At 43.4% G+C, this 2,244-nt stretch overlaps 1 protein-coding gene across 1 annotated transcript in view; it reads left to right on the forward strand.

Annotated features, from left to right (window-relative positions):
- Positions 1–6: 6 nt before the first annotated feature.
- Positions 7–2,244, forward strand: part of GAREM1 (GRB2 associated regulator of MAPK1 subtype 1) — a 172,769-nt gene continuing 170,531 nt past the window's right edge. The window contains exon 1 of the mRNA XM_015595791.2: positions 7–96. The gene's annotated coding sequence lies outside the window, so the exon portion shown is untranslated. The remainder of the gene's footprint in view (positions 97–2,244) is intronic.

Consider the following 2,244-nt stretch of genomic DNA (forward strand, 5'->3'; position numbering starts at 1 on the left):
GCAGCCTCAAGGATGTGAAGTGGAGCTCGGTGGCCGTTCCGCTCGACCTGCTGGTCAGCACTTACCGGCTGCCCCAGATCGCGCGGCTGGACAGCGGTGAGTCCCGGCCCGGCCGCCGGCGCTGTGCAGACCCGAGCGGACCGCAGTCTCGGCTCGGGTGCCGGAGAGGGTGGGACCGGGTGGGGAGTGGGCTGCCCGCCCCCCAGCACTGGAGTTGGACGGAGCCACTGCCGCAGCCCTGGCGCGGCGCTCTCAACTCCCCCCCAGCAGCAGCTAGAGATGTGGAAATCGGAGCCCTTGCAGTATAATTAAAAAGGACGCCTAAAAAAACCAACATAGGGGAAACCTCTGCAGATCATAATCTTGGAGGCGATCTATCTCTCCCACCCGCCTGCAGTAATTACTCAACCTGGGAAACCCTGAAGAGTTATCTTAGGCAACTTTCTTACAAAATAATTGTGCTTTGGGAGACATCTGTATTTTTGGATGCCCTCCTTCCTCCCCCACAAGAAGCTGCAGATTTAAGAGGAAAAGCTCCTGGGTGACCAATGAAAGGGATCACATTTCTCAGAGACCTTTTATTACAGCTTGTCTGTTTTGTTTAACCGAACTGAAAGTAATTTAGGGCTGTGTGTAGAAAATGTTTTTAGCAGAAATGATGGTATGCTTAAGGTTAATAATTAGCGCATTTTTCCAGCCTGGAAAAATTTTAAGTCACCAGAACCTTGGAATTGGAACCCGAGCTCAAAACTAAGAAAATGCTTGTAGGTACTTCCTGAAACTGGCCACCAGAAACAAACCAGACATCCCCCAGCTGTTTGTTCTGCCCTGCGACATCTGCAAACAAGTAGATAGATGTGCATACTATCAAGCGGACACCTTTTATTTTGAGAGTTGTGCTATGTAAAGTGGCAATATAGATGTGTTTTGCCTTCTTTTGTGTTTTTACAATAACTTCAGTTGATTTTGATTCCAGACTGTTTGCAGAAAGAAGCTTGCTGTGCTGTGGGGCCGCGGGAAGCACCTGGCCCCAGGCTGGCAGGCAGGCAGGTAGAGCTGTGGTCACATAGGCCAAGTCAGAAGAGCACTGAGCAGAAAGATGTCATTTCAAGTCACAAGGACTTGGGGGTTACTCCTTTTCTGCGGTACAAGAGTGCGTAATGTGAGATGTATAAATGTGCAGACATTTTTATTCTCTTATCTATGGGGTTAGATTAGACCTTTGAAATACTGATGTGAAAAAATAAACGCAGGTAAGTTGGAAAGCTGGACAACAATCTTGGCATCCTTGCTAGCCTTGTTTGGTTGTGGTGGTAGCGGTGGGCATTGGGAATAACTCGAAATTTTAAAACCAGTAATGAAATACAAGTGAATCCAGGAAAGGACAGGTGGTGTTTCGAGGCATTTCTGCTTAGAGTGGGGGTGGGAGTGTTTTGTACTTCGAATATGTATCTGCAGATCTGAATCTGTGTGTACGTATATGTGTTTCCACAGTGTTTCATTTCCTATTTCACTGTGCAAAATTGTGTATACTGGAAGGCCGTGAGTCCTCACCTTTTCTGACCTTTCATCTCTGCACACTCCATCCATACTTCTTAGCTAGGCACAGTATTGGTGCATCTGCTATAAAAAGTCAACCAAAAGCTTCATTAAACTGAGAGTTTAAAGAGGCTGAAAATCAGTTGCAGACATAACTTTTAGCTTTATTATCCATTTTCCTATCCCTGCCATTCATAAAAAGGATCTGAATCAGCAGTGTACTCATCCCACACTTCTTTGTAAAATCAGGACGTGGGTAGCAAGTCTTAACACTGTGTCCTTTCAAGTTGTGGAATAGATTTTGATTACTGTGTAATTTCAATTCTTTATTGTAATTTTTCTCTTATTACTGCTTGAGAATCATAGTGGCACAAATTTGGAGTCATAGCCAAATACCGCTTTATACCTTGCTTCTGTCACTTAATGATCTCATCTTATTTAAAATTTGTTTTTAATAACTGCATAATATTCATTGGGATGGCTGTGTTATTTTAGTCCCCTATGATGATCATTAGCTGCTTCATTTTTTACTATTATAAGTTATAATATAATGAACATTCATACATAATATATCTGTTAGTTTGGGTTAAGATCTATTCCTGCCTCGCTGAATAGGCATATGAATCCTTTTAAAGTCCTTGATGCATACAAATTGTCAAATTGATTTGGACACTCAAGATGATACTCATTTATACAAGAATTGTA

The sequence above is a fragment of the Pteropus alecto genome, unplaced genomic scaffold (assembly GCF_000325575.1).
Source record: "Pteropus alecto unplaced genomic scaffold, ASM32557v1 scaffold146, whole genome shotgun sequence".
NCBI classification, from domain to species: domain Eukaryota; kingdom Metazoa; phylum Chordata; class Mammalia; order Chiroptera; family Pteropodidae; genus Pteropus; species Pteropus alecto.